Source organism: Echinops telfairi, unplaced genomic scaffold (assembly GCF_000313985.2).
Source record: "Echinops telfairi isolate 266 unplaced genomic scaffold, ASM31398v2 ScPeMD7_31;HRSCAF=116, whole genome shotgun sequence".
Classification (NCBI taxonomy): Eukaryota; Metazoa; Chordata; class Mammalia; order Afrosoricida; family Tenrecidae; genus Echinops; species Echinops telfairi.
The window spans coordinates 26,551,133-26,574,966 of record NW_022103928.1 but is presented as its reverse complement, the minus strand read 5'-3'; the positions used below and the strand labels follow the sequence as shown (position 1 = coordinate 26,574,966).

The following is a 23,834-nucleotide window of genomic DNA, read 5'->3' as shown; positions in this document are numbered from 1 at the left end:
ATGTTTAAGAAACATTGTACATGAGCAGACATCAAAAGTGCTTTCTAGATTGCTGTGTTTACCAGAAGTTCAATTTTACCTGGAATGAAGTAGACACTCCCGTCCAGTGATAAAAATATGGGCAGTTAATTGGTCGGACTGTTCAGTGGCTCGCATGTTAATGAACTCATAAAGACAGAAAATAGGCGAGATTCTTTTCATAGGGGGGAAAAAACCTTGTACAATCCAGGGTCTCAAGAACAAGCATATTCCAAAGTTCAGAAGGGTTAGGAAAGAAGGAGAGATGGAAATCAGAAAGACGGGGCGGAAGTAGAATAAGGATGTCTCAGGATGGGATGGCAATCAGTGAGAGCGAACAAAACTTGTGACTCGTTGAATGGAAAACGTGTCTGCTCTGCAAATACTCATCCGATCCACATTTTGGAAACAGAGTATAAGAAGGCAGGGAAACTAGACTAGTGGAAATTGAAGCACCAGAATGACGGTCATGAGAATGCTCACACACTATGAGGGCTGTTAGCAATGTCACTTAATAACCTGTGTAGAAACTGTTGAACAGAAACTTAAACAACTGTGTAGACCCTCACTAAATAGACACACACAAAAACCACAACACGACAAAAAGAGAATTATTTTCTTATAGCATTCACAGTTCCTGGGAGGAGCCTGGTCACGATGGGGTATTGTTGGGCTGCTGACCTCAAGGTCAGCAGTTGGAAGGCACCAGCCATTCCATGGATGAAAGATAGGGCTTTCTCCTCCTATAAAAGGTCATTGGAGACTGGCAAAGGGCAGTTCTACTCTGTCCTATGAGTTGGAATCGACTTGATGGCAGTGAGTGAGTAATTCCTGAGGTCTTAAAGGTCTCTGGCTTCCAGGTAGATCCGTCTCCACTTATCCTGAACAACTGCTTCAACGGCCATGAAATCAGAAGAACCGGGTGGTGCCTGACTGACCATACTGATAAAAGGTTCTATAGGAGAAGACTTAGCAAAAAAGAGAACATGCAGAGCCAGAATTTCAAATTATTTTTGGAGCCAAGAGCCTGGATGAATCTCTGAAACCTGCCCTGAGATAATCTTTAAACCTTAACCCTTTCATGACCCATGGGTCATATGTCACCCACCAATATTTCCAGCATCTCAGGTTTCTTGGGAAACGGCTCGAGTTCTATTATCTTTGAATTTTATATTCCACAAACTTGTTGAAGCCTTGCATGTGTCCCACACAGTTGTATCAAAAACCTTATTGCTCAAAGAACCTTTACCCCTTGGTTTCAGCATGCCTTTGATTACTGAAAATACACGATTATCAAAGCAGAAACAATTCTGTCACAAAAGGGTTAAGTCAAGAATACCCCCGGAAGTCTTCTTAAACCTAAACAATAGCATAATCAGTAAAGAAAGTCTGTCTTGAGCAGTGTGCTGTCTTAATAAGTATCTACAGGGGATCAAATGGACAACAGCAACTGGAATGATTAGATAGGAGCCTTAGGGGCGCGAGGAATTGATGCGAACAGGGGAGGAACAGCCCAGAACTGGGGGGTGAGACTGTTCACACAACTGGAAGACTGTCATCAATGTCACTGAGTTGTGCACATAGAATTGCAGAATGACATATGTTCTGCTGTACACACACTTAACAATAACAAAAATAAAGTATGAAAAATGAATAACAGACACCAACTAATGTTTTAGGGGATTATCTTGTAAATGTTCATTTTTTTGCTAACTTGTTTTCAGTTTCGATTAGATTGCCACTGTTTTTGCCTTCTGATCTGGCTAATGAAGAGTGTATAGAGAAGGAAAGGGGGAGAGAGAGAGAGAGAGAGAGAGAGAGAGAGCGAGACAACAGTACTAAGGGCAGGACCTATCACAGACAGCATTGTACTTCAAGATAGTTCTTGAAATGTCCTTTTTGACAATGAATGCGACCCCTTTCCTCTTGAACCTGTCATTCCCGGCAAAGTAACGGATACTGCCAGTCCAGTTCAGCTCACTAATGCCTAGAATGTCGATCTTTATGAGTTCCCTTTCCTTTTTTCACAACTTCCGGTTGTCAAGTTGTCAAGGATTTTGTAAACTGCAGTCAAGAAATCCATTCATCGCTGCCCAAGATCTCTCGAAAGTGTTGCAAAGAAAAGATGTTACTTTGAGGACCAACCTGCTCCTGGCCCAAGCCACGGCATTGTCAGTGACTTCATACGCATGTGAAAGGTGGACATTGAATAAGGAAGACCGAAGAATCAATGCATTTGAATTATGGTGCTGGTGAAAAAATATTGAGAATACCATGGACTGCCAGAAGAACAAACATCTGTTTGGGAAGAAGTGTACCTAGAATGCTCCTTAGAGGCAAGACTTCATTTCACGGACTTTCTACGTGTCAGGAGAAGGGCATCGTGCTTGGTTAGTGGGGGAGCAGAGACGCAAAGGGAGACCCCAGTGGCTACAACAAAGGCCTCAAACATCAGAACAATTGTGAGGAGGGCGCCGGACCCCGGGGTTTCATTCCGTGTCCAGAGGGTCACTCTGATTTGGAACTGAGTAGAAGGCACCTGACCACGTCAACGAGGGCAGGTCCAATGATCCAGCTTAGAGTGCTGAAGTTACCCAGAATTGCCAAATTCTAATTCTATGGCTCAGATATTAAGTACGCTTAGTGGTTAATGTTTAAGGCCACATGAATAACGGGAAAAAGCGGTTGATCTACAATTTCAAACACATGGATATCTGGTTATGCTTTTTATCTTCCTCCAGTGGAGTGGTCAATTGGAAATTAAGGGAACATCAGAATCAGGCTAAAGAAATCAAAGCACAATTGGTCTACCCAGTAGGGTTCTCAGAGCAGAATTCAATGCCTTCCATCCCAATTTTACCTTTCCAGGACATATATTTTTCAAGGGAAAACAATTTTGCAAGTGCCAGTTAGGTATTAAAGAATTATCTTTATCTGTTTGCTTGGATTGTTTGCTGATAAAAGATACTCCTACATTTCAACTTGATGAGTGATTCTGATAAAAGCAGGTGACGCTTTTGCTGGAAAAATTCTGAAATTTTAACACCTCTTTGGTAACTGGAGAATACATTTCAAAGAACGCTCCCCAACCTAACCCCACTGCGGTGAAGAACAGCAGTCACTAAGCCTCCGTGCGACTGGAGTGGGGAGTCTCTGACTGGGATCTCCGGCCTGCAGTCGTCCTCAGCTAGTACCCAAAGCACTGAGGCTAGCTGTCGTCTTGCTGTCTCCGCTGTGCTCTTCCTTCGTTCAGTTTGGGCTCCTCACACTTCAACAACACACAACCACTCGCCACTGGTTAGAAAGAGGGAACGCTTTTCGTCTTTCTCAGGCTGCTGGGAATCAAACTCACGAGGAGAATCGAACACGTGAGTCAGGTAACAAACACTCATCAGAGATACTGTGTTCTCCAGGGACCTCTTTACTGGACTTCTTACCCAACGCCCAGAGGCCAGAAGTGTTAGCTAAATAGAAATAAAGCCCTTCTTTCCTGTCTGAGACGTCCCTACCGAGGCTCGGCTGAAACCCTTGGCTGGTAGGTGGTTAATGCTCGCACAGTACAGAGAAGGGTGTGTAACCCCGCCGGGCAAACAGAACCGCTCACATAAAAAGCAGCAGCAGTTCAAAGGGGAAGTGTAGGCGGCTCCTAACATCCAACCCCTTCTCTTTTTCTACTGGATGGCTGTCAATCAGGCGCTCCTATTTTAAATCACATGCCACTCTCTTTTCAACATAATTTGTAATGTATATCTTAGGAAATTGATCAGTCTTTAAAAATAGCACCATGAGCACATAGTTGTTTTTTTGGGGGGGGCGGGGCACTTCAAATGGAATAAATTTTTGAGAGAAAATTCATTCTCTTCTTTCAAATTTTTATTTATTTATTTATTATTTTAACAGCTGTGTTGCTGTCTTGACTCAAAACCCAGAATGTGGGGAAGGCTTTCATGGAAAATTCAGGGTTTGGAGACTTGGGAGACCCGCCCAATATTTGTATTTTGACATCAAAATCAAGTAGCCATTTACGAAGATGTGCGTTTTTAGGCATCCCTCACCAACCAATCCTCTAAATTTCCAATTCCAGGGCAGTGATGAGCAATGGGATGAAAGGGGACAAGGACATGCCTTCGCACCCACCGGGTGCAGATAATAGGCGCTAACAGTGAAGGGACCACCCTGCTCTGATGTCCTCCTTAGAAGTCTAGAAGATGACGTAGCCCTGCAAACAGCAGGAAGCAGAGTTGATGGCCGTCTGGGAAACACCGTACAGTATAAAAACCTTTCTTGGGAAACGTGTCCTGGCAGTCTAGTTCCTCACTTCTGAACACTACCCAGGGGTGTCTCTGTCGATTTGGTGCTAGCTGTAACTTCCCCACCTGTGAAAGACGGCAGTTGCCAATCAGTTGGAGCAGTCTGGGAAAAGTCTCCTCTGTGTCACTCGAATGCTGTCCATTGAAATTCGTTTCCTCTAATGCTCAGCTCATCTTGCTAAAATGCTTCTAACTGGAAGTGCAATAAACTCTACTGTCATACTCGGCTGGGTTTCCTATCTGGAGGAGCAGAGCTAGCAAGAGCCCCTACGGAAGTAAACGATATTATAGTGACATTTTGTAGCCTTTAGCTAGCCCCCAAAACCACAAAAATCATGTGTCTAAGATGGGAAGCATTACTAAATTTGGGCTGACATCTTGTGGCTTTCTTTTTCTTCCTATCCAAGCATCACTACATTTGTTCAGAAATAGATTTGCTTGTTTAAGTAATTTTTCTTCCACAATACGAAACATGATTTTTTTTTTAGAATACAGGAAATAGTCTTGGTAAATTTTCAATTAGCAGAGGATGGAAAAGTGTTCTAGTGATTCATTTTGAAGTTACTACAAAAGATATTTTTGAAAATGCCAAGGTTTCCACTAAATATCAATTGATAACTTCTACTTTCTCTTTTCAGAAATCTAACATACCAACCAAACGGAAAAACAAAGAACAGACGAAAATGAATCGGTCCCGAAGTGGTTATAATAAAGGGTATCAAGAGGAGAAGGAAGAACGGGCATAGTACAGAGCACTGTATGGAGCCTCATGATTGGCTTTAATTATCATTCCTTTAATACAGGTGCCTTCCTTAAAAACGAACGAACAAGTAGCTATTCCATGTCAAATACTGTGCTCAATCCTGGGGACACAACAGAGACTAGAAGATAGCTCTTGCCTTCAGAGGGTTTACAGGGAGTAGTATAGTAATTGTATAAATGGTAAGCACCTGACGACTGGCGAAAATATGGGCATTTCAAACCATCATCTACAGGCAGCTTGGAAGACACACCCGGCAATCAGCTGCCGATAGGTCAGACCTTGGGAAATCCTATGAATCAGTCCTTCTCTGAAAACCTGGGTCACCATCCATTGGGATCAACTTGACGGCAACTAACAATAATAGCATACATCTATTCAGATCATTTTGATTTTTAATAAGGTACCAAGGAATACATTCAGAAATTTTGACTTAAAGATTTAAATTATAAACATTTCCTTTGTACATATGATGGTACCATGGATAATAAACCTGTATGACCCCTATGTTAACAGAGCAACGTTATCCTACTCCACAAGACTTAGAAGGTATTGGAAAGAGCCATAAAGATCAAGGTGTCTAACCCAAATTTACCATCTGTCTATCCGTTTGGCACACTAGAGTGGTGTTCATGTTGCTATGATGTTGGAATCTATGCCACTGGTATTTCACATACCAGCAGGGTCACCCATGGTGGACAGGTTTCAGCGGCGCTTCCAGCTTAAGAAAAAATAGGAAGAAAGGGCTGGTGATCTACTTCTGGGGATAAAAAGAAAGCCAATGAGAACATTGTGGGTCACAATAAGAGACTGCCCAGCATTGCGCTGGAAGACATGAGCCTCTTAGGCTTCAGCAAGGGCTCCGACAAACCAACCTCTGTAAGAAGGGGGAGAACAGGCCACAGTCTGTTCTGTTCTACTCAGCGTCCTTATGAGTCAGAGCCCACTCAACAGCGGTTACCAATAATGCCAATTTTACGTTTGGAGAACGGAGTCCCTGAGGAGGAGGAGAGACTTGATCAAGACTGCTTTGTTACCGGGTTACCTTATTTTTTATGAGATTTCCCCCAAGTAAAATACCATTTTGGAGGCCCGATGTTGGCTACTCCTTCTGTAAATCTGCGTGCCACTTACACCTTTGCCATTAATCTCCACTGACACAGTCGCCACCTTCGTCTTGCGATCCTTTCAAACCCTCCCACCCCCGCCCCGTGGTGGAAATAGCATCTTCTCACAGGGGCTGCCTCTTCTGAGTGCTGATGCTGAGAGATGTCAACCTTACAACCTTTCCTCATTCCTCACCGATTCGCACTCTTCCCACTGCATCAGTTGTGATGGTTAATCGTCCCGTGGAGTTGATGCTCTTCTCATAGAGACCCCGGGTGGTAAAGAGAACTGCCTCAGAGCATTTGCTAGGCTGTAACCTTTACCAGAGCAGACTGCTAGGTGTTTCCCCCATGGCACTATGGGTGGATTCAAACTCCCAACTCTTTAGTGAGCAGCTGGGTACCTAACTGCTGTGTCACAGCAACCACTGCTAAAATTCTCAATGGCCTGAAAGTCACGCCATCCATTTATTTAAATACCTGTAGATATTGTTTGTGAAAAAAGACTGTGAGCAAGGAATAGGCCACATTTCTATCGTATCTAGAACAGTGCTGAATACAGAACATGAGTTCAATAAGTACTTAATAAATAATAAAGCCACTCACTGCCATCCAGTCGATTCCTACGCTTAGGGTCGCGATAGGACAGGGTAGCACTGTCCCCGTGGGTTTCCAAGACTGTAACTTGTAACAAGAGTAGAAACCTCCTCTTTCTCTGAAAGAGCACTGGTGGTTTTGAACTGCTGACCTTGTGGTTAGCAGCCCAACACGTAACCACTATACCATCGTCCATACAAATTAATTCAACTCACTGCCATCAAGTCGATTCTGACTCCTAATGATACTGCCTCCGGTTTCCGAGACTGTAAATCTGTACTGGGGCAGACAGCCTCATCTTTCGCCCAAGGAGTGGCTTGTGAGTATGATCTGTTGACTTTGCTGTTGTATTCGTAGCCCAATGCCTAACCCACAACAGCACTAGGACGGCTTCTATTTACAAATAGCAACCCCAAATAACTATTCTAGCCCTTTATCTGACCCAAGGAGCACAGTTCTACTCTGTGGGTGGGTCTCGGGCATCAGGGCTGGCTCGGTGGCAATTGGTATGCTATGGGATACTTGAGTCTGAAGCTACAGGAAGCTGAAAGGGCAAAATCAGTCTGTGAACCAAGTATTCCTCTCCCCAACCATGGAAGCGGAAGTGGCTGAGAAGGGACTGTCATGTTTTGGTGAGTGCATGATCAAGATGAAAAACAAAAACAAAATTGTAAATCCATTCATGTGCCTCAGAAATTCTTTCCTTACAAGTCAATCCTGTAGCAAGCTTTGCATCTCATTCTTAATTAGGTGCAATAAGAGAGGAGAGACTAGGGATTAACATTTCTCAAACTCAAAAAGCAGCTCACTGCCATCAAGTTGATTCTGACTCATAGTGACCCTATAGGTCAGGTTTCCAAGACTGTAACTCTTTATGGGATTCGAAAGCCTCATCTTTCTCCAACTGTTCAGCAAGTGGTTTCAAACTGCTGACATTGCCGTTAGCAGCCCAACGTGTAGCCCACCTGGACTCCCCAAGACCTAGTTCTCACACCAGAAAAAGCCAGTATGTGCTAGGATGCTTCCCAATTAAGCCGATGAATTCCGATTGCAAAATGTACTGCCTCTGTTCTCAACACGATGGAGTACCTTCTGGGAAACTCTCACCTACTGAAGAATGCCTCAGATGTGATTGGGGTACTGGTGGCTTTCACCTTGAGTGGGATAATTCAAATGATTTGTCCTCTCCCAACTTTGATGGCTTCATGGAAACAAGAGTTAAAGAAAAGTAAAGGTAATGCTTTTAGTAATACCTTAAAGATAGATGATGGTATAAATAATTTCTAAGGCCTTTACACCTTTTATTGTACTTGTTCCTCACAAGAAATACCTCCACAACGCGGAGGTCCTGCGTTGGGAGTAATCCAAAGCAACCCGCAGCAGTCAACACAGGAGCTACCTGGATGGCAAACGTGGTTTGTACTCCATTACTCTCTTGGTGGTGCAAATCCACCAGAAGTCCAACAAAAGAATGGCCCAGTGCTCTGTTGCCATAAAGATTGAAGCCAAGAAAACTCTGTAACAAACACGGGGTTGCTGCCAGTAGTTGGAATTGACTCGGCCATAATGGGCTTGGGATTCAGTTCTTTATTCAACAGATAAGAAAATTGAGGTCCAGATGTTTCAAGATATTGCCACTTAACAGAAGAGACTGGAATGCCAGTATCCTAACTCCTCAAAAGGGCATATCGGTCGGATACTTAGCCAAGGGTCTTCGAAGCAGACCTGCAGGCCAGTCCTGCTAAAACATTGAGTTTTAAAGATCTCTCTAGTAACAGGAAAATAATTTTCATTATTTGTATGACCTAATCAAAATGTTTTGGATTTTCTGCTTAGTTATGAGCAATTTACATGAATATTCATAATGGGTTGCTAAAACAATCTTAGGTCATGCCAAATGGTGTCTATATTTCAGTGGCTGCTTCTGAATACACAGTGTTCTCAATTTTACAACACTCTCTGGAAGAAGTTCAATAGCACATTGTGATTACTCTACTCATACAACATAATTTCAAAGCTCCATGGGAATTTAGAATTGCACAAGTTATTAGGATATGACCTTTCCCTTAGATTTCTTATTTTAGGATCGACCTACCATGGTATTTTCCCAGTGGGAGCTGCCGTACTTCCTTTGCAGATAAGAAAAATAGCAGTCACAAATGTTAGCAAGTGAGCGGAGGGGAACATACACTTCTGTGAGGTAGAGGACACGGAATAGGAAAGGGAGACCACTACGGATTCCTGGGGCTCCAAGAGGAAAGTCATGTGGCTTGTTAACAAACGAAAACAAAAGTCATGCCACTATGGTATTTCCCTGAAATATATACCTAATTGTTTCTTGTCCCAGCTACCGGGTCTTATGACTTTTAAAGATTATTAAAGATGTTTACGTCACTAAGTTTCCTATCTCCTGTCTACTGGGAATGTAAAAGGTGGAAAATAGTAAGGTTTTAGTTATTTAAGTGATTTCAGATCACAAGATCTGGATTGAAGCACAAGGAGTTCATGAGCTTGAAAAGAGAGACCAAAAAGAAAAAATAACTGGAATAATTTGAAAGCGCTTCCTTGTATGCTCCATGGAATAATAGTAACTTCTCACCACTGAGCTGCTACAATCTGAAACACTCAATGAATCAAAGCATGCTATCAACAGGAGCACGGAGCTCATTGTTTTCACGGGTGGGGCAAACAAAATTGGTGGGGGGGATATATTATGGTAGTTCTAAAAAAAAAACTACCATTGTTTGCTTTTATATAAGATAATGAGTCAGGGAAGCTAATAAGTGTGAGGTAGAAGTAATATTCCAATAAGTGGAATTTTTCCTAGGGCAGAAACAAAGAAGATATCTGTCTAGGACGCTTTCCTAAAATCTATTATCGTGTCTGTTTTTCAGTCTGTACAAAATGTCCCTCATTAAGAATTGTATTAGTTAATGAACACACTGAAATACAAAAATTATAAAGAGCTATTTTTCTTATTTCTTCTTTTGAGAGTGAAAGCAAAAGAGGTCCAGGAAAAATTAAAATTATGAATATGCCCAAAGTGAATTTCCATATCATCTCTCTTTATAGTAGGTCTTATCAAAGTTACTATTTGAGAACACTGCTTTTCACTACCGCTCAAGAATCTCATATCAAATCCCGCCCCCCTACCACCACCACCCCTAGCCCTGCATTTTGCGGTTTAGCAAATTGTTAGCTCATATTTTCTTTATCACATTTAGGAAGCATCCTTTTACATCTTAAAGTTTGTGACCCTACTTCTTAAGTAAATATAGTACCCACTGTAACTGGTTATATATTTTTCTAGAAAATATTATGGAGTTAGGTACAGTCAGGTTTTAAAACTTTTTTTTGGGTGGGAAGAGAACTCAGAAATCATTTATGATAATCTCTTAGTTTTATACACAAGCACATTGAGGAGCTGATAGCAATGTATTTACTTTCTCAAATATTACTTAGGAATATATTTAAGTAAGATAAATATGGATCTGTTTTAAGCACTGGAAGCTCACATGCAGAAATCAAAATTGTTTGACTAGGATAAGATGATAGGTAATGTTTTACTTTAAAGTGATCTTTATGCTCCTTACTACATTGCTGATATAATGTTTAAAACTCTGTGTTATAGCTCAGAGCTATAATCTCTATTTCATATCATAAAAGTAGGTTAAAATGTATACATGTTAACAAGAACTAGTAAAAAATACACAGAAGTAAGAATAGTAGGTTTTGTTTTGAGGATTGAGTAATTTCTTACTGCAAAAGTTTCACATTTTATTACTTTTCAGTAATAAACTGTTTTAAAATTGAAGTAAAACTAAATGAAATTAATTCAGTGATCAAAATCTAAAAAGCAAAAGTACCTTATCCGAGTTCCTATCTTATATCTAGAAGGACCACTCACCTGCCTTTAAGATTTTATAAGTAAACATGATCTCCATGTTCCAATCCCAAAGCCTGAACGCATACATAGCAATCTAGCTAAGCGCTGAGAGCCTATTTGCAGAGGGCAGGACTGAACTTCGCATGTGCACACATACAGAAAATGATAAAGATCACTGTGTTCCATTAGTAATTTACAGAGTTCTGATTCAGGGCACCAGGTGAATTCCTCAGTCATAAAATCACTGCGACCAAAAAGTTCAGATATCTTTTATCTAAAACGTTTTCTCCTCTACCATCTGTAAAGATATTTCTTGTGGAGCTTTCTTTCTTTCTTTTTTTATCTTTTTAAATAGATTCATTTGTCTTAGTTTTAAATTAACCCCAAGTAGTTCTCCCAACCAGCCCAGCTCCACTGTTTCCTGTGTGCCAGGTTTGTTTGTGTTTTGTTTTTTTTTTACTTGCACCAACTATGAGACAGACTTTATTTATACTTGGTGAATAAAGTCCAAAGAATCACCTCTGGATTAAAAAAAAAAGATTCATTATGATAAATGACCTCACACAAAGATGCAGACGTCACTATTGACGATGCCTGTCGTTTCGTGTTTTACCTGAAGTGTGTGAATGAGTGCTGCCCCCTAAACTGAAGAACATGCAAGAGAACATGCTGCCAACCACGAAAACATCAGGGTCAAATTCCAAATACTTAGCATTTCATTTTTCATGCCAAAACCCTTGAATTCAGATCCAACACTCATTTTCAGATATCGAAGTACACAGCTGCCCCATCCTTTGCCTTTAACTAGTCTGGTCTTTCCATTTTTCATAGCTTTAAGGGTTTTTAATGAGTTAGACTGATTTTCTAAACAAAAATAATGCTATCATTGGTTTCCTTTAAGCCTCCAGTACCCTTCCCCCCCCCAAAAACCAAACTCACTGCTATCCAGTCAATGGCCACTCACAGGGACCCTCTAGAACAGGGTAGAGTGCCCCCTGTGGTTTTTGGAGTAGAGAGCCCCCTCTTTCCCCTGCAGAGCTGGTGGTTGGTTCAAACTGCTGACCTTTTGGTTAGCAAGCAGCCCAATGCAAAATCGCTCCATCCCCTGAATTCCCAGACATCTCACTTAAGACCAATCTGGCCTTCTCTTGCCTCATCATTCAACTATACGACGGGCATGTCTCCTTCTGATGCACCTCATTTGATACTGCTTCACAGAAAATGCAATTTTTTACAAGTGTAAAGTCTTTATCACAATATCCCCGAGCTGTGCCAGTGCTAATTTAAAGTTCTCTTTCAGATATTGTCTTGGGCAATGAAGACTGGCAAAACAAAAGATGATTAATGAGAACTAAGTGACAGGGGTCCCCTACAGTCAAGCATCCAGTCACTAACTGAAGAGTTGCCTTTTCTTTTAATCCACACAGAAAGGTGCTTCTGAAGACATCTCTGGCCAATTGCCTCCCCAAGATCACAGCCGATAAAGACCCTCTGGCGCACCTCTACTCTCCACACACGAGTCCAAGGTTAAGCACTTCACAATTCTGGTCTGGTCAAATAAGATGATGATTGTCATCCATTAAAACCTTTGCTAAGAGGTAGTCCCCAAGGAGGCAGAACACCTTGTGGAGTTTCTCTGGGTCTTCCAGTAAGTTGGAAATAGCTGGCTGACACATTTAGCAGAGAGCAAATGTGTGGAGCTAAGGATGCAGAGGGGCGAGAAATACACCACGCGTGTTACAGCTTAGATGGAAACACTATACCTGTCTCTCTCCAGTCTTGCATATGAATAGAAAGATACTCTGTAAATTCATGAAAATTGAATGAAACTGATTATTTATTAATGCCACCGTGACCCTTTTAGGTTTTCATTTTGTAGTAATGGTAGGCTGACAGAAAAAGTGGAGAGAATGCCCATACACCCTTCCCACCAGCGTCCTTGACTCTACACATCTTACAGCCAGAGAACAATGATCAAAACTCGGACATTGGTCTAAGACTATTAACCAGAATACCTTATGTGAATTTCACCAGTGCCTTTCCAGGTCCAGAGTCGACCCAAGGGTCCCAGTTGTCCTGTTTCCTTAGTTTCCTCCAAATCTGTGACTGTTGCTCTGTCTTATTTATTTGCCCTTTTTGACATTGACACTTTTGTGGGATGTCTCTCCATAATTGAGGTTTGCCTGATAGTTAAACTGAGGCTATGTATTTTAAAGAAGGGAGGTTCAGAGGGGCGTACCCTTTGCACAGCATCATGTCAGGGGATACATGATCTTGTATGTCTCCTCTCTTCCTCTTCCTCAAGAGGATGTCCATCTGGACCACTTGGGTCCCCTTTGATATGCCTATATCAAAGCACTTTCCTATGTTATGGTACCAACAGACACTCCAAGCAAATCTTATATTTTCTATGACTCAGTATTCTAAAGACCCCTGATACTTTTTAACAGAAAATAGTAGTGAGAAACTAAGATTTTGTTTGCTGTTAGTGTTAACTACTTCCAGGCTCTCTCAGCAGACATTTACATATGCGTCCATACTAGCCCAGACATATGTACACATCTATATTAATTTCTGTATCTATTTCTCTGGCAGTTCTTTTCAACATGTAGGATTTCATTTATCTGCAGATTGGGGAAATGGACCATCCATCCGGTGACATTAGAAATTTGATGAAATTAGAGCAGTCTTCAGACTAAATAAAACCTTAGTCACACCACAATCTAGTCCTCTACCACTAAGTCAGGACCAGGCAGGACACAGTTTCAATGGACGGCACTACCTACAATTCAGCTTGTCCTAGAAAGGCACATGACTGGCATACAAGGGGGGCTCCAAAAAGTTCCTGGGAAAATTCCATTATGGTTTTTAAAAATTTATTTTCCATGGCTTTTTCTGAAGTCCCTTTGTACATAAAGCTACTTTCTCCTCTGTGACCAGAAATTGTTTGATTACAAATAGCATAACCATATAATATACCTATAATTATGGCCTGGGTAGAAAAAGAAAAGGAATGTAAAGGGTGTACTAGAGACGTAAGCTCTAGGATTTGAGTTATTTCTCAAATTCTAGGTCATTTTACTATCTTTGTTTTGTCTTAGACAAATATGTTACTGTAGACTCCTTCAGCTGCCTGCTAAAGCATTCTCCTAGTCAAAATAAAAGTTCTCCAAGAAATTTCACAATAAGAAACCATGCAGCATTTGCATGTTCTCTTAAAAAGATACCATTTCAACGTAAACTCTGTAAGATAAACAGTGACTTTTCCTACCGTTTAAGGGTGATTCTTGATTGAGGAAATGGCCTTGTTGTTGTGCGTCTGCGGCTTACAGTTGGCTTCTTTCAACTGGAACAAAAAAGAAACAAGATTTTAAGACACACAAATACACATACTCAATACTCCTAGACAACCTGTGCTGCCCAAAAGTACATCCAGAAATGCATTTTCTTTCCTGTTAGATTTCATTCTGCTTGTTTCCCCTGAGCCTACCTTCATAGTTCACAGAAGTAACCCGCTATCAAATGGCTCACTGCAACCCCTGCAGGGCTGGAGAAGCTCGGTATTAAGTGATAAAACAGACATGCGCTGGATTCTTCCCACCTATTTCCCCTGATCTGTGGCTGATCATGAGTCAAAGCTCTCTAGCTCACTCATCTTTTGTGTCAAGTTCATAACGACACCTACGATCAGATCCGAAAGGGATTAATCACCCCAAAAGATAGGTGCTTGATAAAAGTTATACAATACAAAGATGTTATTTATTAAAATAACCTCCTTCCGGCAGAACAAACAAATCAGGCTTAAAAGAAATACAACTAAAAGGTCCCTTAGAAGTGAAGATGTGGATATAGAATCTGAGATTAAGTAAATGTGGATGAATTGCTGAATTACAATTGATTCTCTGCTCTGTAAATCTTCATCCCATTAACAATAAAAAGTTAAAAACGAAAACAACTGCTTGTAAAGGACATCTTATGTGGAAACGAAGAGGGACAACAAGAACTATGGAAATCCTCGATGAGATAGAGCCATACAATAGCCACAACAAGGGGCTCAAACATACTATCACGAAGATGGTGCAGGATTTAGTTATACAGAAGCCTTGGCAACAGTAACTAACGTACTCAAATGCTAACAGAAGAGTCAGCAATTTGAGCACACCTGCCTCTTTGCGGGAGAGAAGTGTGGAAGCCTGCTCCCATAGAGATGACGGCCTTGGAAACTCCAAAGCAGTGGATCAAAGTCAGACTTTTGGTTAGATGCAAAAGATCTAACAGAGTTTTTAAAGGAAGACCAGCAGAGCAGCCGACTGCCTAAGTAAATGTGTCCAGGTCTGACAATGACATCGTTGGCTCTTAGGAAGGGGCCAGGCATCCTAGAATAATTACATTTCATAAAGACACAACATCATTTCCTGCCAACAGCCTTATCACTGGTGTTAACTAATCCCAATTTCCAAGCCAAAAAATGTTTTGCACAGTTTAACATACAAAAACAATCTAATTTTCTTTTCCCTCAAATACATTTCAATTTAAGGTTGAAGTCAAACAATTATTTAATGCATGTTATAAGTAGACCATGGAGGATAAAATGTCCTCCCTCCTTTACAAAAATATTGTAGCATTCAAGAAAATATATTATAGCAAATGGCATTTTGCTTGTGAATTTCTCTAGCACTGCTGAAAACCTCTGCTTGGAAATTGAAAATCTGTTACTGTAGATGCAGTATCAATCATAGTACTAGGTTTTCTTTTTCGTGTGGGGCATGTTCTTCTATAGAAATATCTAATTTGTCAGTGTTTTTGAGTTTCCTGTTTGTGGCTGCTGACTTCTACCATAGCAATTGATATAAATTCTCTAATTTGCTAGTCAAACATAAGTAGTGATACTAAAATATGAGAAATAACTTTATTTCAAAATGAACTTCCATTTAGACCTTTCATATTTATGGTAGCTACAAAACAGGACTTAAATGTGTAAAAATAAAAGAGGTACATTAATACAGAAAAATTCTAACAAAATCTTGATTCCAAATTAAGTTTAGTTCCTACTGGACTTCCTGGATACATGCACTGATTTCCCTCTGAGATGCATGTGAATTCATAACGAAGCAGGCAGGAAGTGAGTAAAGGCAAAAACCCGACAACCAACAAAGAGTAAAATCTCAGCTCCATGATCGATAAAATGCTCATTAGAAAAGTCAATAGCATATCAAAAGAATAAGCCATCACAATCAAATTGATCTCAGAAAGACAAAGATTTAGTATTGAGAAATCTTAAAATAAGGAATCATAGCACTAAGTCAAATTTTAGGAACCGTATGATTGCCCCTCCCCACCCCCAATGCAGCAGTAAAAACTAAAAATAAACTCCATAGAATTCACTCTGACAATATTTCTTTAAAATAACCTAAGACACAAAACAACCTTTCTTTAACAACAATAATAACAGGTATCTGGAACTTACAACCCACTTCATTTTAATTGTTAAATACTAGGTCCTTAAGATTCTCCAGCAGAAAAGGCTCTAACACAAGCATTTTGAATATAGTATTCCTTTTTGGAAAAAATAAACTACATTAGCATTACATTTACCCTGTGAACCTTATCCTTGACACAAAAACCACCATCAACAATAATAACTTGCAAAACTCCAACTCAATAGTTTCAAACTATTTGAATTCTTGTTTCTTGACTTCCCATATTTACTTTTCAATCCAGTTCACTGTTGCCTCCACCTTCCACTGAAATTCAAGGGGACGTCACCAGGTTTCTCCTTCTTGCTAAATCCATTAGTCTTTATACTCTACAAGTATACCCTCTGATCTGCTGGCAAATGTTTAACTACTGGCCCCCCTGCGTAGGGGGAAGGGGAGACCTGATGTGTAGCATTTACTGACTTCTGTGGTGTCAACATTCCCATGACTGATTTCAAGCTACCAATGTGAAGCTTCCGAAGACCGTCGGGAGACATGGCACCGTGACCCACATCATTATTTCCATCACACAGACACAAAAGACAAACAGTAACCTCCACCGTGTAAAACAATTAGGGGGTGCTTTGGCTTGGCTATCTTATTAACCTTTGCATTTAATATAATGTATTTAATTGTAAGTCTTTCTAATTAAAGGTTTAATAATGGCTGGAGTTGACAATGGACTCATAAACGGCGGAGAAGTTACTAACTGACATTCAAGGGCTGGCATGAGACGGCTCCAGTACCGCAGCCCTGCTTCTGCCTCTGCGGTGTTTCATATTTTGCCCATCCTCAGTTAAAATGCCCTCCTCCCTTAGCTACCCGGAGACCCGAACCAATCCACTGCTGTGGGTTGACCGCAACTCTCGGTGACCCATCTGTGTCCGAGAAGAACCGTGCGCCACAGGATTTTCAATGGCTGATGTTGCTGGCAGTAGATTGCCAGGCCTTCCTTTCAAAGCACCTCTGGGTGGACACAACCTGTAACCTTTTGGAGAGCAGCCAGTTAGCCGGCTGCACTAGCCAGTGGCTCCACGTGGAGACCAGTTTCTCCTCATCCTTTTCCTGCCAGATGACTGCTACTCCAGCCTCTTTTCCTGAGACCTCCAGCCAAGCACTTCAACTTTGTGCTTGCTGTCCTCAGGGGCCCTTGCGTTGGCCCCGGCTTGGAGTGACCAAATGTGCAAACTGAACACAACTAAACACAGCTCCATCCCCGCCATCCTCACAAACCTGGTCCTGCCTGAGCCCACTGTGGCAACCACTGTGGCAATCCACCTCGTCCAGGGTCTCCCTCTTTTTTGCTGCTCCTTGACTTATGTCCTTCTCTCCTGATACCACGAGACCAAGTGTTGCCATCCTTGCTTCTATGCAGCATTCTGGCAGTACTTCTTCCAAGACAGATTTGGGTGGTTTGTTTTTTTCATTATTCTTCACCAGCACTAGAATTCATGTCCGATTCTTCTTCAGTCTACCTTACTCAGTGCCCAACTTCCCCCCTTCATTTCTTTCTCATCTCTGTATTACGCCTCACAAAAAGGCAAACGCACTGTCATTGAGATGATGCCGGCGCATGGCGACCCTAGAGGGTGAGACACAACTGCTCCGGCACGTTTCTGAGACTGTAACTGTTTGCGGGAGTAGGAAGCCTCGTTTTGCTCCCAAAGAGGGGCTGGCAGTTTCAAACTTCGTACCTTGCAGTTAGCAGCCCAATGCATAACCACTATGCCACCAGTATTATCTTATTATGTAGCGTGACTGAAATCTCCTCCAGCTTTTCATGTCCGATCTCGTTCTCCTCATTCTCCAGCATTTCATCATGAAAATCTCAGAAGCGACTTTATAAGATCAACTTTTCTGAGTGTGTGGGAAGGAAGGGTCAAATTAAAGGTCTCTTTAGTGGGTTAGGGAAAGATGGATGTCTATAATAAGTGCACCCAAATGGATCATTTTTATTCCTTAAAATTAAAACATGCGAGTCTTCCCCCACTCCCCTGCACCACAGCTGACTGACTCCACAGGACGGCAGACTCCAGATGGGCAGTGACATCTTTGCCCCAGGTTGCTACATGATACAGGTTATATATACCAATAAAGCACTCCACTGCTGGCCCCAAATTGGCCTTCCAACCCACCCGGAGGTGCCTCTGAAACAAGGTCAAGCCACCTGTTTTGAAAAGTGACAGCACTGAAAACCCTGAGGGCGGTTCTACTCTGCTCACCTGGGAACACCATGGGTTGGAATCGACCTAACAGACACAAAACAACATTCAAAACTTGCTATGCAATTCATCTCCACAGCGAAAGACGAAAAAAGATCTATGCTATTCTGTATATCTCCTCATACATAATATCTCACATTTAGGTATAGACCCTATTACATGTATTCACAGATCTCATGATATAGAGAATAAATGAGATAATATATGATGTGTGCTTAAAATAGAGCTTGAAACAGAGTAAGTGCTAAATAAATATATAGTAACTATTCTCATCTACAAGTTATGTTTTGGTTTTGGTGACTGATATCATGAAGGCATGGCCCTTTATAACGATAGCTAAATCCTACCTTGGCCCTTTAAGGGATATAAACTGTGGAGTAGACCGAATGGAAGGAAAGCATTCTATCTGCACATTTTCATTAAATTGTTAAAAATCCATTACAAACTAAGTTATCCACTAAAATAACACTATTTCAAAGAAGGCACAGTAGCTATTTCTTACTAGAAAGTAGGGTAAGTCTGTACATTCAAAATATAAAAACAGTCATCTTTGTTCTCAGCGCTCTAGGCACCGAGGATAGAGAATGTAGAGGACACAAAAACCCATGTTCTTTTTCAATGGTCTTGAGTTTAGGGAGCAAGAGGAAGGCTGAAGGGGCAAGATCAGGGCTGTAGGGTGAATGGGGTAAGGTTTCCCAACAAAATTCTGATAGGGTAGCCCTGGAGAACGTTCCCCAGATGGGCAGAGTCTCTACAGAGGCTAAGACAAGCCTTTTCCTGGGAAGACGTGCCAGTGCTCATCATCGAGGCCTGCTTACACACACGTTGTTTAGAATCAACGCGTCCACAGATGCACTGGAACACTAGTCGCAGTGCTTTTGGACTGACTCTCATTTGGGGAGGAGAGAGTTCTTACAGGAGTCTAAGTCTGCCAGAATCTCCAGAGTGAAAATAACCTGTGAACATTCTAGCTATGAATTGTGGACCATTACATTTGTAAATTCTGAGTCATTAGGCCAAATAGCTTTGAGATAAAGTTACTTGAACTTTCACCTCCATCAAAATGGCATCCCAAAGACAATGGCCCCAAATGAGTAGTCATGCCCACCCTTGTGCACCAATGACATGACATCACAGGAGAAAGAACACGTGATTTCAAGGTCAGCAGCATGATTGCGACTTACACAAGTCACTTCTGCAGACATCAGCGTAGTGCTGAAAATATCACATGAAAGAGGAATTGACTTCAAAGATTTACATTGGCTTGACAACTCAGGAGGCATTAGAGACTCATACTTTGTGTTTTTTTTTGTTCAAGTGGCGTAGTGGTTACGAGAGGATGCTATCTGCAAGGTCAGCAGTTCGAAATCACTAGCTGCTCCAGAGTAAAGCCAGGGCTTTCTACTCTCGTAAAGAGTTAAGAGACTTGGAAACCCACAGGACCGTTCTGCTCTTCCTACATAAGGTTCCCAGGAGTCGCCATTGACTCAAAGGCAATAAATGTTTTTTGTTGTTGTTTTGTGGAAGCAACTGTACAGATAAGTTTATTATCCAATTTGCATTCAAATTTAAACAAATATCAATACAAGTCGTGATGCGGGTGTCTGGGAACTTGGATGTACTAGTGTTCTTATACAGTCATTTATGCAATGTGTTCAACGAAGTTAGCATTACCGAAAAGGGAGTCAGTTGTTTAGAGTAGGAAGGGGCCTTATAAATCACCTAATTTATTTCTCCTTAAAAGATGGTCCTTCTGTGACAAATGACTAGTCTCTAATTGTGTAACACATTTCTGGTGACAAAACACTTATTTTCTCATAGGCAGTCTTTCCCAAAGACCTTCCTGATAGTGAGCTGAGCGCCCTTGCTTCCTTCAATTTCTAGCAATCCTGTGACAGGGGAGGATGGCCTATCAGCTAGGAAGACCCTCAGGGAAGGGCCTGGTGTATCCTGTTTCCTGCTGTGTCTCCAGAAACACAACCCGTGGCACAAAAAGGAGACGGAATGATTGTACCTTGAGGGCAGTGGTTCTTAAGGAGAGTTTTTCCTCTTCTTTTTAATCTGCTGTGGTTATCTTTATAAAATATAAGACCATGTGATGGCAGCAAAAGTTTCCAGACTCTTGCTCTCCAATCTGAACTTGCCATGTGCCAATCAGGGACCAATAGCTTGTGCCCCGGCTTCGATCCATAGACCACATATGAAGTACTAGTGCCTCGTACTGCTCTCCGGTGTCTCTCACATCTGCTCTCCTGGTGTTGATGGGCAGAGCATCCAACGGCCTCCCAGCAGCTTCCTTGGCACACATCGCCCTTGGCCCCACAGCATGTGCGGCAGGAACCGAATAGCCCAGGCCCACACCATTCCCATGATAGGCGGCAGAAGGGATCATTCTGACCCAAAGGTTTTCAATGGCTGAATTTCAGCATGAAACGGCTAGGCTTTCCTTCCTCCTCCGTCTCAGTCGGCACCACACCACACAGAAACCTTCCCTGATGTGGATGGAGGCTGTGCATGAGGGGTACTGGCCAGGAAGCAAGCCTGGAGCATCTGGACAGTCTTCTGGCAAATTAATATTCTGATTAAACCATCTCACTCTTCTTCATAAGATCTGGGACCTCCCCACTGGTGATCGGATAAAACCCACACTCAGGCCCTTTCTAACGTATCCACCTTTCCAACCACATTTCTCGCTGCTCCCTTTCATGAGTGAGCTGCTTCAAACTGGCTGATCTCTGCAAAGTTTTCCCCACCTCCATACTTATTCATCATAGTAGGCTTTGTTTCCTTACATCGAGAATTATTTTCCCCTTCTCCGGGTGGCTACACGTTGGGCTGCAGTCTGCAGTCAGCAGTTCGAGACCACCAGCTTCCCCTTGGGAGAAAGATGGGGCTTTCCCTTCCATACAGAGTTTCTGTCTCAAAGACTCACAGTTTCTACCCTGTCCTACAGGATCGGTGGGTGGGCAGCGACGTTTTTTGTTTTTCCTATCTCCGTTCCTGAATATTGTTGTGTTAAGTGGATACTTCCTTCTTATTGTAGTTGAAAATACACATGAAAATCCTGCACCAATTGAATAATCCCGCATATATGCTACAGTGGCATTGACTACAGTCTTCAAATTGCACAAACTATTCTCACCCTCCTTCTCCCCTGTGAAGATAGAATCACCTCTCCCTGGGCTTCCTATATAATCTTCTGAGTTGCTGTTATCAGCTTGATCTCACATTGGTAGTTTTTAAAAGAGCACAATGCTCATAGCAGGCTTTTTTTTTTTTTTACTAGATAACCAGGCTGTTGTTTGGTTTAAAGAAGACTTAAAGGATATTTTTAGTTTATTGTTTCAAGGCTAAAGATTATCTCAGGGCAATAGTTTCAGGGGTTCAGCTTGTCTCAATGACTCCTGAAAGTCTGAAGTCCATGAAAATCTGATCAGGATTCCTCTGCCGAAACTGGGATAAAAAACGTTCAGTAATGGTAGGTAGGCACCATCCAGTCCTCTGGTTTCATGACAGAGGAGGCAGTTGTACATAAAGGCACTCAATCATGCATTCCACTTCCTCTTTCAATTCTTGACTCTTCTTTCCATTGTTGCTCCAGGTGTCAAGAGACCAATTGTTGTCATTTGGATAGCTGCTTGCAAGGTTTTGCAATGGATTAGGCGGTAGAACAGAAGCACTGAAATTCACAGTAAATGTCTGAAGGAGGGTGAGAATCACCATGCAATTTGAAGCATGTAATCAATGGCGATGCATACTTTCAACTGCAATAAAAATGTATTATCTGCTTGGCAAAAAATCATCATCATCATCATCATAACTGGACTGTCCCCATGAAACCCTGAGCTTAAACTCCTGTGATGCTTAAGGTTGCATGTCAACTTGGCTCAGCCATGATTCATGCAATTGTTCACCCTTCCACAATGAGATTAGACATGTTATAATCACCTCCACCATGAGATCTGCTAGGTCAATTGAAAAGCAATTTCTTCAGGACTGTAGCTTGCTTCCAATATATGCATATGAATGCCCTAGTAAATGCTTGCCTTTTGCTGGATGTGGATCCTGCATCTGGCTTATTATCTGAGCTCTGTTTCTTTGGAGTTGAGCCAGCAGCCTGCCATATGACTGGCCAATCCCAGGAGTCTGCAGCCCCCTGTCATCTTACAATATCAGTCTTGGATTCAATTGTCTCTGCAGCCAGCAGTCTGCTGCCTGACCTGCCAATCTATGGTTCATCAGTCCCTGCTGATCTGTGAGTCAGGAGAAGCCTCCAGCCTAACATCTGATTTGTGGACTTAGCCCTTGCCGCCCTCTATAGCTGCATGGGCCATTTCCTCTCTCTATATATAAGTAATAAGGGACTTGAAAAGGTTCACGATAAAATTCCATTGTCTTTTCATTCGATATTTTCCAGTGAGCTTTTGGAAGCCCTCTCATATATAAGCTGCACCGTTTTGCTTTTCTAAATAGCTCAGCCTAAGCTAACCCGCAAACTAAGAAACCAGATCCCATGTTTTGCGTTAACTAAGCATTCTCATCAATTATTCTTTGTTGTCCTCGTTGGAGAAAATTAGATTGACCGCACTGCTTTTGCCACTTCAGAACTTGATCTTTTGTAAACGTGTAAATGTGTCTGTGAGTTTTAAGGAATACTTTTTGACTGAGCCTTGGATTGGTCCCTTTATGATGGACTTAGTTCACTGAGCATGCTGTCACACGTATCAGGGCTTCGTTTCTCTTTCTGGATCTGGAGCATTCCAGTCCATGGTTGTACCCCATTTTGTGGACCCATTCGTTTGTGTGTAGATAGAGATTTAGGTCATTTCACCCTTTGGCTATTGCCAATAGTGCTGCAGTGAACTTGGGTGTACACATGCCAGCTTGCATTACTGCTTCCAAGCCTACTAGGCATATTCCTAGCAGCAGAATTGACTGCTAGGCCAATCTCTGAGGATTAAAAAAAAATCATGCTAAGATTCATATAACTAATCGTGCTAAGATTCATATAATCATTTAAAAGTATTCAACTTGGCCTTCTTTATTACATTAATACTATTTTATAGTCATCGCCTCTACTTTAAAAATATTTTCATCACTTATAATAAAACCACCTGCCCATTGAGCAGTCACCCCACCTTTCCTCTCCCTCTCAGCCCTTGACAACCACAAGTCTACTTGACATCTCTGGATGGACCTATTCTTCCACCACGGAACTACCCATGTGCTTCTGTCTGGATGGACCTATTCTTGATATTTCATGTAAATGGAGTCATACATTTGATATCCTTCTTTCTTTTCCTGTATGCTTTTTAATTTGGTTTTGGTTTCTTTCTTTTTAAAAAATCATTTTATTGGGGGCTTGTACAACTCTTACCACAATCCATACATACATCCACTGTGTCAAGCACATTTGTACATTTGTTGCCATCATCATTCTCAAAACATTTTCTTTCTA

General features: G+C 41.7%; 1 protein-coding gene across 3 annotated transcripts in view; it reads right to left on the bottom strand.

The window, feature by feature from the left end:
- The window catches only part of PPARG (peroxisome proliferator activated receptor gamma), a 208,123-nt gene that overhangs the window by 106,955 nt on the left and 77,334 nt on the right, over positions 1–23,834 (bottom strand). For all 3 annotated transcript variants that reach the window (XM_045289979.1, XM_045289978.1, XM_045289980.1), the window contains exon 2: positions 13,949–14,023. The gene's annotated coding sequence lies outside the window, so the exon portion shown is untranslated. The remainder of the gene's footprint in view (positions 1–13,948; positions 14,024–23,834) is intronic.